Raw genomic sequence first — 13978 nt, 5'->3', positions numbered from 1 at the left:
ACGATGTTTCACGGCGCAGAAAAGCAGTGATGAGTGAAATTCACTCTCTCATCCTCTCATCCTTTGAAGGATGAATGCACCTTATCGTAATTTTCCAAGTCCCGGGGACCAATGTTTATATATATCGTGACCTTTGTAAACCTCTCTCGGGGGAACACGATGTGCCACACGCGCGCGCGCGCGTGCCTCTCATTATCTCCGTATTGTGACGCAAACAAACAAATAAATAATTGTTGTTTTTTAGGATTCCTGGCCCCTATAACCTCGCCAGGGTGCGTGGTGGCGGCGAAAATCGTCACGAGTTTGGATTTGTATTGCGAATGCTGCCGAAAATTCAATCAACGTTGTTCGTTCTCGATGCTGGAATCTTACGTAGATTATACCATGAAACATAAATCGATAATCCTATGCGAAGCCCCCCCCCCCCAAAGCACATTCACGCAATTTCTGATGTTCGCGTGGATAGCGACGCTCGGTAGAACTGAATCTTTTTTCCGGTCCCCGTGGAGAAATTGTGTTTTATTGCTCAATGTAATATTTTTATCACGAACCAAACGCTTTCTCAAACCGATCCAAAAACATTTGCGCAGGTTCGAAATTATCGAATGTCGTTCGCGAGTGGTGCTGAAAAATTGAAATCTATTTTCGATTCGATGAGAGCATCAACCGAAATGTCAGCAACCATTCCGGAGCTTGCACGGCAAGAAACAACAATTATTTCATCAGAGATGGAATTGTTGTTTTCGCGCAACGTGCAAAATATTATATTGCAAGCGTTTCCCAAACTAACCTCGTACAACGATGCAATTTTGGAGGCGGCGACATGTGCAGGTGGGGGGGGTGGTGGTGGTACGGAAATCCAACATTCGTCGTGGCTTCGAAAACCTCACACTTGCTTTTTCTGCTCCGTGCCTGCATATTGGAACGATTTTGCAAATTTCGCTCGCAAAGCTTTTTTTGTGTTTCCTGCAGGTGTGTGTGCTAGACTGTTTTTTTTTTTGTTTTTTTTCGAGGGCGCAAGAAATAATTGTTTCATCCGCATCGCAATCCATGCCCACTTCCTCAGTGGACGACTCCACCCTCGGCAACCCCCCAGCAACCACAACGGAAACAACTCTCCCCCGAACCAATTCAGCTCGCATCCGCTTTCACCCTAAGCGGGTCTATTTTTTTCCAGCTTTCCCACGGTCATGAATGAAGAATCCACCACATCCCCCGATAACAATCGAATCAGAAGCGGATTCGGCGGAAGCGAGCACAGCAACATCTTCCGCTTTGGAAATTTATCTATCCACATTATGCTCGACCAACAACAAAGCTGTATTGTTGCACGTGGAATTTTTCAACCTTTTCGCGTATTATTTTTATGGAATCACAAGCACGAAACAAAGCGTCCACCGTTTTTTGTTTCAGGCATGGTTGAGTTTTGTGCTGGTTCTCGCAGAGCTTTGGGGGGGTCGCACGTTTCACACACCACACACCCTGACGGGGCGTGGAATATAGAGGCCGAGGAAATGATCGACAACAATGCATGGGTGGAACTGTCAACGCCCGTTTCATTTGCTATTTTGTCCCCCACAGGATATTGTGCGCATCGAAAAGTCTTTTTTTGAAAAAAAAAGTATAGCATTGTTCGTTTGTACCACATGCATGAGTGAATCGGTCAACGGGGGGTTTTATTTGCTAGGACATTGACTTTAGCGCTCATTGTGTTTTCACCAAAGTGGGTGGGGGTCGCGTGGGGTGGGGGTTCCTATATAACGTACCAGTTTCTTCTTTTGTACATCATTATCATAGTGAACGTCAATCGTGGCAGTTCAGTATTCTTTAATTTGTTTGTCTGATAGTATACATACATATCATAGTGGAAGTTTTTTTAGTGAGCTACAAGTTTTATTTTTTGAAGTCTCTCTATCTCTCTTGAAAGGTGAACGTCAATCGTGGCAGTTCAGTATTCTTTAATTTGTTTGTCTGGCAGTATATACATACATATCATCGTGGAAGTTTTTTAGTGAGCTACAAGTTTTATTTTGAAGTCTCTCTATCTCTCTTGAAAGGTAAGTTTTTATTTTTTTTTCATGATATATTTATATTTTGTTTTGCGTCTGACACATACATATTCAGAGGAGTCATAAAAAATTGACACACACATACATGTCGCATATTTTTTACCTCCTACAACAGTGCACACACACACACACACACACACACACACATATACTGTTCGCGTCTAATATATATATACACTTGTGGAAGGAAAAAAAAATGTCTAGCATTTTTCAACTTTTTTTTCCTTCTGTTTCAGTGCGCTTTCCCCCTACCACCCCCACCACAACCCCCCCCAAAAATTTCTCTGTATATATATAAATAACAGATAAAAAAAAAGAAATGGAATCGCAAGCAGGTCCCTCCGGTCTTTGCGGGAAAGTGGCATGTCGCAACTGTGGAAAATTAATTTCGAAACCTAATATTGCTAGGCATTTGAAAAAATGCCGTCTACAGGAACATGATGTCGTAGTCCCCCCGGCAAAGAAATCTCGCACTGATGGGCATGAATGCGGTGCTTTGAATAAAAGTGCACGCATCATGACATATAAATCTAAAAGTGACGAAAAATGTGACTCGAGCACCTTCCTCGACAATGTGAAATCTCTGGTAGTCGATCAATTACGGGATTGCCTCTTTAATGTTGCAATTAAAATTCATCTCGTCTTGACCCTGCTGTATGAGAAAGTTGTCTCGTCCAAGACAAGCACTTTCAGCTTTTACGTAGGGTGTGAAGGCTTACACGAAGGCAATCACGAGGATCTGGAGGAAATTGTGACACGGCTATTTGAGCACTTGGGACAAAAACAAGAAGAGTTTGAAGGTCGCGGAAGTGGATGGAGTCTTTGCGGTCGCAGCCACATGTTAGAGCTTCGAGTGTGCAATTTAAAACCCTTACGCAGCGCTCAAAAAAACAAAAAAAAAAAAAAAAAGCAAAATGCAGTGTTGAACATAAAAAGTAATGATGCGAAGAGTTTCTTATGGTCTGTCATCGCTGCATTACACCCAGCTAATAATGTTAACCCCCAACGTCTGTCCAATTACAGAGGATATGAGGGGAGATTCGAGAATATGATGAGAGGAATTTCCTATCCTGTGCCCCTGAATAAGATCAATCAATTTGAAAAAAACTATAGAGAGGAAAAAGGAGAAGATATCGATATTTCTGTGTTTGGGGTTGACGATTCCGGCAATATTCGTGTGTTAAGACCTGCGAGAAGCCAGAATAATGTAATTCGACTCTTGCTTGTAGATGGCCGTTAAAGTTTGATACGGAATTTCTCACGATTAGTAGGAAGACAGATCAGCAAGGATCACGATAAGATCGAAATTTGCGATCGGTGTTTGAGAATTTTTCGCGGGGGTAAGAAGATGAAAGAACAGCACAAGTGTTTTGGCTCCATGAATGCAGAATCCGAAGATGTCATGCCGGAACCCGGAACCAAGATGAAATTTCAGAAACACCAGGCTCTTCTCCACCATCCCGCTGTCCTTTATGCCGACTTTGAAAGCTTCCAAGTTCCCATGACGTCTTGCGACCCTGATCCCTCAACCTCAAGCACAATCCAAATTTTTCACCACGAGCCTTGCAGTTTCTCCATCTACGGAGAAAAATTAAATGATGTCATCTTGTATTGTGGACCTGATGCGGCAAAACATTTTGTTAAGAAGATAGCGGAATGCGCGAGAGAACTTGCACACAGCCTGAAAGGTTCTTACGTTTCTCCACCTGCTCTCACGACGGAACAACAACGGAGACATGACACGGCGACAAGATGCGCGGAGTGTAACCAGGCTTTCACCCCCGAAAATCACAAGGTCGTACACCATGACCATCAGAATGGATTATTCCTGAGCACCATCTGTAATTCCTGCAATCTTAAGATTAAGGAGTCGCATTTCGTTGCCGTGTTTCTGCACTACACGGAGAAGTACGATACGCATCTCTTCGTCAAAGAGCTCTACAACATAACTTCTCGAATCAGGATCATCCCGAGAACGAGCGAGAAGTATATTGCGGTGAGAGTGTGGATCCCTCTCGAAGAAGGAGGAAGTGTGGAAGTTAGAATCCTGGACTCTTACAATTTCCTGTCCTCCAGCCTGGCCACCCTTGCAGCTCAACTTGGCGACGAAGATCTTGTGGCCACCAAGCAAAAATGTTTTTCGGGGAGAGATGAGAATTTGAATCTGTTGCGTCGCAAGGGCGTCTACCCCTACGAGTACGTCAATGATTTTGACAAATTTGACGAGACGGAACTTCCACCTCGGGAGGCATTTTATTCCCATCTCACGGAGGACGTCTGTTCCGAAGAGGACTACGAACAAGCTCGTAGTGTGTGGACGGCCTTCAATTGCCAAACTTTTCGTGATTATCACGATCTCTATCTCAAATTGGACGTGACTCTCCTCATGGACATTTTCGAGTCGTTTCGCAAGAGATGCATCTCGATCTACAAGTTGGATCCTGCGTATTTCTTCACGACGCCGGGATTGACTTGGGAATCGATGATGAAATACACCAACGTGGAACTGGGACTCATCGCAGAGAAGGAACAGTATGCCTTCATGGAGAGTGCGATACGCGGTGGCATCGTCCAATGTCCCCGACGCCATGCTCAGGCAAATAATCCTGATACGTCTGGTTACGATGCATCGAAGCCCAACACCTACATCGTCTACTGGGATGTCAACAACCTGTATGGGCATTCCATGTCCCAGTGTCTTCCCATCAGCGACTACGCGTGGATGACCGAAGAGGAACTCTCCTGCGAGGATTTTCTCAACTGGAGCGAAGATAACGAATGGGGCTGTTTCTTGGAAGTGGATCTCGATTACCCCGAAACGCTTCACGAGAAACATCACGGATTGGCCCTGGCCCCCACCAAAGAGAAGCCACCTGGAGGATCATCGGAGCCAAAACTCATACTAAGCATGGAGAACAAGACGAATTATGTTTTGCACTACCGGCTCCTCCAATTTTACGTGAGTCACGGCTTGCAGTTGAAGAAAGTACATAGAGGATTGAAGTTCCGACAGAGCAGGTGGCTGGAACCCTACATAGCCGAGAACACACGACGCAGAGCGCAATCGACATCGCCTGCAGACAAGGATCTGTACAAACTGTTCAATAACGCCATCTACGGCAAGACGATGGAGAACGTGCGTAATTACATCGACGCAACATTGGTCACGGACGAAAAGAAATTCGAAAAGATCGTCGCGTCACCCTACTTCAAAAACTTCACCATTTTCGACGAGAATCTGGTATTCGTCGAGAAGAACAAGAAGCAAGTGATGCTCAACAAGCCGATTGCCATAGGTGCCACCGTCCTTGAACTATCAAAATTGCACATGTACCAATCGTACTACGATCAGTTTCAACCTTTTTACGGAGATAACATCCAAATATATTACATTGACACGGATAGCTTCGTTTTTCTAATCCAAAACACACCAAGCCTCGAACATGATCTGACTAAGATGAAGCATCTTTTTGATTTTAGCAACTTACCATCAGGCCATCACTTGCATTCGACGGAAAATAAAATGACCATAGGAAAGTTCAAAGACGAAGCGGCTGGTAATTACATCAGCGAATTTGCGGGGCTTCGTGCCAAAATGTACTGCGTCAAGATTGCAGAAGAAAAAGAGATCAAGAAAGCGAAAGGGGTAGGAAAAATAAGTACCAGCAAATTTAGCATGAGAGACTACAAAGAATGCCTGTTTCAAGGTAAAAGAAAACTCAGCACAGATCATCGCATTGCGAATAAATTACACGAACTATACACGACGCGCGTAACCAAAGTAGCACTGGATGCAAGAGACAACAAGTTACGTGTTCTCGATTGTCAAATCCACACGAGAGAGTGGGGCCACTGCAATGGAAGCGATAAATGTGACGTGTGTTAACTGTAACCCCATAGCCATGAAGTCCGCTGTGTCTTTTGCCATTCTTCAAAAACAGACGGAGGAAAAGAGGGGCCCTTGGGCAATGAAAAGTTGCAAGTTGTTATTATGTCGTTAAGACTCGCTCTAAACGAGGCTCATTAAATTCAACTTTTACTTTTTTTCTTCTTCATCGTGATTTAATGACATAATAACAACTTGCAACTTTTCATCGCCCGAGGGCCCCTCTTTTCCTCCGTCTGTTTTTGAAGAATGACAAAAGACACAGCATATAGAAAATTTAAATAACTAACAAGGACAATGAATCTTTTTGGTTTCCGGAAACAGACCATCATGGACACTGCACAACCAAATTCCAATAACCTCTTACCTTCCGTGTTATCTAAACTCAATGGTCTCTTGATAGTACACCTCAACAGTATCTGGACGAAATTGAATGACGATGTGGGCAAGATGTTTTACGTCTTCAATAACAATTTACATTTCTACGAAATTCCGATCGGTGGGAAACTTCAAATCACCGTGAATCCGGAGAACGAAGGGCAAAATATAAAAATTTCTACCGGCAAGAACATTTTTCGAATGAAGCACGACAAGGTGGTTTCTAACATGGCGTACGATGTTTCTGCAGGAGATTGTCTTTACGTGGAACTCCTCGGAGATTACGACAAACTCGTTCCTCTCTTCGTAGAATTACGAATCGTCTATCCTATTATAAATAACCGTTAACCAAAATGCCTAACGATATTTTCGGCAACACCAAGCGTGTAGACCACGCAGAAGAGATTCTCATGTTGGACGTCCGAGTCAAAAAGTTGAGGAGCGATTTGATCGCTTTGCAGGAGACCTTAAACAAAAGTTTAGAGTCGGAGATCGCTACGCTCCAAACGCAATGTCTCGACCCCATTATGAAAATAGATTCCAAACTGAAAACGCTCATAAAAAATTATGTCGACGTACCTTCTTACGACAACGTTCAAAATATACAGTTGAGCGTGGATTCGCTTCAAAATGATTTGGCCAAATTACAGCAATTTCAATCGAAAAATGAAGATTTGGAAAAATTGAAACTCGAAATCGAAGAACGAACTTCCGCAATAGAAAAGAATTTCTCTGAACTTCAAACCGTCATGAATGATATCGATGCAGAACGCTTGCACGTCGTCGTTTCCAAATTACAAGAAGAATTCACCGGCACGTTGGAAGAAATTAAATCCAAGTTACAGACTTTGGAAGATACCATGACGAACCTACCATCGTCAGACGAACTGCAGGTCATCGGTAAAAGCGTCGCGAACATAAAAATTCAATTGGAGGCCTATCAAGATTTCGAACACATTCAAACCACCATCGCTACGCTTCAGGCGTCTCTGGAGTTGATCAACGAAGAAATTAAAAATATTCACGCTGAAGCAAGTGCGTTGACGAGCATTCAGGACACGTTAAGCACGGTCCAGCAGAAGATGGAATATTTAGAAAATTTGAACGTCGAATCCAATCTTGCTCATTTTCATCACGTGCTGGACAACATACAGGGTGACTTGGAATCGTTACGGACGAGCGTGCCTTCGAGCGAAGATTTGGAAAAATTGAAAACGGCGGTGACGGCACTATCCGATTCGAGCGACGTCAAAAGTTTGTTGAGCGATCTCGAGAGTAGGGTGGCCAATCTCCCCACCTCCAAAGAATTGCACGCTTTGAAAAGGAACATATCTCGTATGCTGAAACGACTGGAAACGGAAACGGCGAACGTGGAACAGATTCGAGACGAACTTGCTTCGCTGGTGTCGACGCTGCCCACTTCGCAGAGCGGCGCCGACCTTCACACGCAGTTTACCGAGATGCGAAGCATCGTGAACGATCTTACCGAGAAAAGTTCGAAATTGAATCAAGTCGAGAACCTTCAGAACATTGTCGTCAACATCAGAGATCAAGTTGGAGTGCTGGAATCCACGCAGGAATCGACGCTGGCCTCTTTCGGTGCCAAGTTACAAGAACTCAACGAAAACTACAAGCAGTTGAACGTGGAAGTGAAAATCAAACCGTCATTTTCTACCGTAACGGATACCATAGTCGAATATTTGTTGCCCGTACAAAATACACTGGGACAGCTTCACAGCAACCTCGTTGGCGTTGACACTAAATTCGCTAAACTGCATTCTCTGCAAGCCATCGAAATCAACAGCGTACCCAATCAACAGAGAATCTCCACGTTCGTCGAAGGTAACAAACTCTACATGTTGCATCCTTATCATCCGTACTACAAGTTTCTCCTCGATGGCACGATTCAGATAAACGAATTTTCGTACTGGTCTCACGGCAGAAAAGCTAGCGCCCCCACCATGACCTTAATATCGAATCGTGGTGTCCAGAAAGCAGGAAACATTCCTCTGGCACGTTGGAACGAAACGCGCAACGTATATGAAATACACGAAGACGAAGATCTTACCGTTTTCGACGTGAGTGCCGGCGATAAGCTGATTATTCAAAACACAGGCGAGGTGCCACCCTCTTTGAATCCCATCACGCTGGTGCTTATCTTCAAACGTAATCTCTAAAAAAAAAAAATGTCTAGGCAAGCCATAGTCCAAGAATTGCATAAACCTGCACGCCGCAACTACGAACGTTTGGCGGTGGTAACCAAGGGCATCGATGACCTCTGGGAAAGCGACCTCGTCGAGATGAGTAGCGGCAAGTTAAAAAACGTACATAAATTGAACAAGGGCAACAAGTACCTCCTCACCGTCATAGACACATTTTCGAAATTCACATGGGCTCTACCTTTGAAGGCGAAAACGGGAACGTGCGTCACGGAAGCATTCAAGACAATTTTTCGCGAAAGCGGCGGCAGTCGACCTCGGTTTCTGCACACGGACAAGGGGAAGGAATTTTACAATGCCGTATTCCAAAAGTTTATTCGGAAACACGACGTTCGACATTACTTGACTCCAAGGCCAGCATCGTGGAAAGATTCAATCGCACTCTGAAATCGCGCATGTGGTCACGCTTCACGCTTCAGGGAAGCTACAAGTGGGTCACCATTCTTCCGGAACTCGTTAACGACTATAATCACACGGTGCACGGAACGATAGGCATGAAGCCAGCTGACGTTACCAAGTCCGACGAGCAACGTTTAATTTCCAGCGTTTACTGTCCAAAGTACACACCCACGACAAAAAAACCTAAATACAAAATTGGAGACCAGGTGAGGGTCAGTAAATTGAAGCGAACGTTCGACAGGGGTTTCACACGAAACTGGAGCACGGAACTTTTTACCGTGGTTCGAGTTCTACCCGGGAACTGTCACACGTATATAATAAAGGACAGTGGCGGTGAAATTTTATTGGGGCGCTTCTACGAGGAGGAACTCTCTAAAACTAAATACCCCGACACGTACCTTATCGAAAAAGTTTTGCGTAAGAGAGGCGACAAACTTTTGGTGAAATGGCTGGGACTTCCGGACACGAGTTGGATCGATTCAAACGAAGTGATTCTATGTGTGCGTGGAATGTCGTGAAACGTCTACCTGATTCGGAAAATCGAACGAAGAAAAGGAACGGCGAATTGCTCCCCGATAGCATACGGTGTCTGATCGTAGGACCTTCGGGGTGCGAAAAGACGACACTGCTCATTGATAATTTTATCCTGTCACCCAATTGGTTAGACTGGGAAAACAGACACCTCTACGTATTCTCGAAAAGTCTCGAACAACCGAAATACCAGCAACTTATGAAACTGTACGAGGGACTGGGCATTGCAACTTTCGCATCTGAAATCATTCCACTGGACGATTGTCTCGAGAATTCCGTTGTGGTGTTCGACGACATGATCTTGGAAAATCAAAACGAGATTCGTAATTTTTTCACTCGAGGTCGTCACAAAGGATTGGATTGTTTCTACCTGGCACAAACTTTTTCCAAGGTTCCGAAACAACTGCTTCGCGACAACGCTAATTTCATTTGCTTGTTTCGACAAGACCACACCAATTTAAAACACGCACACGATGATTACGTAGGGGTCGACATAAATTACAATCTATTTTCTAAATTCTGCTCCCACTGTTGGAACAGTGACGATTTCGGATTCGTGACCATCGACATGACTCGAAAAGCAAACCATGGAAAATATAGGAAGAAAATAAACGTTTATCTATACGTCTCAAAGGCTAACAAGAGGACAATTTCAGATTTGCATCAAGAAGAAGAAAAAAATCCAAAAAAAATCAAAGGTCGTGAGAATCTAAAAAATAAAATTTGAAAAAAAAAAATCGTTCTTTTTTTTTTTTTTTCAAACGTCCGACAAGCATATATAAAATAACCATTACAACAAAAAAGTGAGTGTTAGAAAAAGTGGATAGTCTCAAGCGGGTGACAGCAGAAAACTAGGAGAACCGAACGTATAGGCTGAGAATTCGACGTTTCAAAAACGTTTCAACGTATATAGCAAAATGTCAAAACGTCAATTTCAAGAAGACGAAAGGAAAATATAGGAATAAAATAAACGTTTATCTAGACGTCTCAAAGGCTAACAAGAGGACAATTTCAGATTTGCAACAAGAAGAAAAAATCCAAAAAAAAAAATCAAAGGTCGTGAGAATCTAAAAAATAAAATTTGAAAAAAAAACGTTCTTTTTTTTTCAAACGTCTGACAAGCATATATAAAATAACCATTACAACAAAAAGTGAGTGTTAGAAAAGTGGATAGTTTCAAGCGGGTGACGGCAGAAAACTAGGAGAACCGAACGTATAGGCTGAGAATTCGACGTTTCAAAAACGTTTCAACGTATATAGCAAAATGTCAAAACGTCAATTTCAAGAAGACGAAAATCTCAAGTTGCGGGAATACCTCGTGAAACGCTTCAAAGGTTGGAAATCCGAGAATCGCGGATCCTACGAAGAGAAGAAACGTCAAGATAAACCTGTGATCGACGCCATCAGCGGTCTAGGTAAAGAAATTAAAAGTGTCACGGAACAAAATAAAAATTTGATCAACGAACTCGTACCACTCGCAGCTAAAAGTTACACCGTACCCACGCCCATTTCGAGCATTTCTTCGACGCCGTTCGAACTGAAGGACGTACCGGCACGACGTCGAGCCATAGGTAGCACGTCGTCGTCTTTGGATAAGATCGAGTTGGGACCTTTGGCACGAGACTACCTGAGCACGGGGAAATTCGACAAGGACGAAGTGTTCGGATTGTATCCGAGCATGGAGAGCAACGAAGGCGGCGGTGTGGTTTGGAAGATTGGAAAATCGAAGGTGACCTTCGAAGGCAACGACATTAAAGTTAATTTAGGCGATAAGGATAGTTGGACCAGGTATCCGGGTACGGTGGGACTGTGGGAACTCGTTGCCAAAAAGCAGCCGAAAGATTACACCGACGAAGATTACCAAAGTTACAAGGAAATTTTGATCATGACGGATGCCCTGTACCAAAACAACGACGCTACGCAGAATCGCGTCAAATCCAGCAGCGGCGAAAAATACAAGAACCTCATCAAGCCGATATGCAACCAGGTCAAAACAGGCAGCGGCGTCAAACTCTACAACACCCTGCCCAAAGAGTTTGTGTGGGTGGACGACGTGCGCAAGCTCATAGACAGGTTGTTGGTTAATGCAGGAGAGGAGAATGCAGGCAACAGCAACTTTCGCAACGAGAAGGTTGGCATCGTGGACATGATCAGCACGAAACTTTCCAACTTCATCGTGAACGACGACAAGGGCATAGGTTACCTCATTAAAATTATCAACACGCTGCCTCCGAGATTCTGGAACGTGGCCGAAGGAAAGGGACTCGTGAACGACATCATCAACAAGTTACCTTTCGACATGCATTTACCTGGCTACCAGTACTGCGGACCGGGTACCAAACTCGAGAAAAGATTGGAGAGAGGAGACAAGGGTGTGAATCCGTTGGACGCGGCATGCAAAGATCACGACATCGCTTACAACAACACGCAGACGGATCTGGATGCACGTCACGAAGCAGACAGAAAGTTAGAGCACGCAGCTTTCGAAAGATTCGTCAGCAGAGACGCTTCGCTGGGAGAAAGAGTTGCAGCACTGGGCACCACCATCGCCATGAACACGAAACAAAAATTTGGGTGGGGTGTATAAATAAATAACATACAGTAAAAAAAACAACATGGCTTGCATAACTGATTTGCCGCACGAACTGCTTAGAAAAATATTTAAACATGCAGTAAACGGAGATGTTAATAAACTTTTAATCATAGCGAGATCGACGCCGGATTTTCGCATCCCTTGTGAAATGGCTGTCAAGGACCGTCTTCGGGAGATCAGTGGCATGAGGTGCGGTGATCTCGACACTCTTCTTTCGGTCGCAGGGGAAAAATTAAACAATAGGTTGGATGAATTGCACGAGGCGAGGCAGGGAAGAAGACGATACACGGATGATTGGCGTAAGTCCAAGCAGGAGACGGAAGAAATCATCACGCACATCATCGCGTTTTCCGAAGCACGGACTTTCTTCCTCTAACACAGACAAAAAAATATTCGATACAAAAAAAATCTCGTGAAAAAAAAGTATATATAAATAACACACATTGTGAAAAAAAAAATTAAATTTCTCTAACACTCTGAAAATTTTTCTCCTTCGATATGACTGAAAAAAAAATTACTGATCTCCAAGCTTTAAAACAAATGCTAAATTTGTCAGTCGAGTATGTAAAAATTCAGGAATTGGAAGTCGGCAAACCTTACACGATAACTTCCGGTTCAATCGTTTCTACCCAGTATGGTCCCAAGGTGCGTCTGTTGCTCGACGGACAATACAGTCTATTTTTACCAGATCGATATGCTAACATGTTATCCGACGAGAAGCTATCTATTTTAATCGAGAACAAAACTCGAATCGTGTACAAGGGGACAAAGGAACTTCTTGGTAAGAAAACGAAGCACGTAATAGAATTTGTGTAACGGTGCTGCGTGGAGTATATATATAAAATAACATACCTTGAAAAAAAAATTACACGAAACAAAAAAAATCTCAGAACATATATATAAATAACATACTGTAAAAAAAAACTACACGAGAGGGAAACAAAAAAATCTCAGAACATTTATATATATAAATAACATACCGTGAAAAAAAAAAATATGTAGAGCATCAACATGAAGCCCAAGGGTGTCGTGTACCAGATACCATATTCGAATCTTAAAAATCTAGGTGCCCTCGATGGGTTACTCACCAAGAAACAACGCGAGAAGAAACGTTCTTGCTTGACGAAAGGACACGGAATGAAATTACTTCTCAGCACACCTCAATTGAGACGCTTGCAGCGTTCGCGGAAACAGCAAAAGATCGGAGGGTTCATATTCAGCATCCCGGCCATCCTGGCAGCATTGGGGGCCGTTGGAAGTTTGGCCGGCGGAAGCGCCGCCATCGCGAAAACCGTCATCGACTCGAAGAAGAACAAGGCGGAATTGGAAGAACAGAAACGTCACAACCTAGCCATGGAGAAGAAAGGGGTGAAGGGGGTGATGAAAAGTTTAAAAAAAAAGAAACAGCAGCACTCACCAACCGAGACATTGAATCTCTGATCGAACCTTTACAAATCAAAAACTTCAGAGGAGTTTTCATGTCCGACTCGTTACCTTCAACCGTTAAAAGAAGAGAATTCGGCGTAGTCAACTTGGACAGTCAAGAAAATCCAGGCACGCATTGGATATGTTACCACAAAAACAACAATAACAAAGCATTCGTTTTCGATTCTTTCGGAGGTGTTCCACCTACAAATTTAGTTCATTATCTGAAAACGAACAAAACCTCTATATACTACAACGACGAACGCATTCAAGATTTCGGAGACGTGAACTGCGGTCATCTCTGCCTCTCCATGCTCGCGTTTCTCTCTAAAATAAATAAGCTGCAGGTGGAAGATTTCCAGAAAGCATTGTGGAACCTGAAACAGCATCACCAGGATGGGCGTGTTCCATCTCAGGAGCGAATCTTCGATCTTGAAACTCACGCTGCACGACGACATCGTCTATCCTAAATCCGTAG

This window comes from Lepisma saccharinum, chromosome 23 (genome assembly GCF_977018435.1).
Source record: "Lepisma saccharinum chromosome 23, izLepSacc3.1, whole genome shotgun sequence".
In the NCBI taxonomy this organism is placed as follows: domain Eukaryota; kingdom Metazoa; phylum Arthropoda; class Insecta; order Zygentoma; family Lepismatidae; genus Lepisma; species Lepisma saccharinum.
The sequence above is the reverse complement of the archived record's forward strand: the minus strand, read 5'-3'. Positions refer to the sequence as shown.